Below are 229 nucleotides of genomic sequence, written 5' to 3' on the forward strand. Positions count from 1 at the left end.
TGCTGGAACACATGCCACTGGTACTTCATATACCAGCAGGGTCACCCATTGTAGAAAGGTTTCAGCAGAGTTTCCAGACTAAGACAGACTAGAAAAAAAGACCTGGCAAAATAGATCCGTTTTGGAAGAAGTGCAACCAGAGTGCTCCTTAGAAGGCCAAAATGGCCAAACTTCGTCTTTCACACTTTGGACATAGTGTCAGAAGGGAACAGTCGCTGGAGAAGGATAT

Source organism: Chrysochloris asiatica, unplaced genomic scaffold (assembly GCF_000296735.1).
Source record: "Chrysochloris asiatica unplaced genomic scaffold, ChrAsi1.0 scaffold00015, whole genome shotgun sequence".
NCBI lineage: Eukaryota > Metazoa > Chordata > Mammalia > Afrosoricida > Chrysochloridae > Chrysochloris > Chrysochloris asiatica.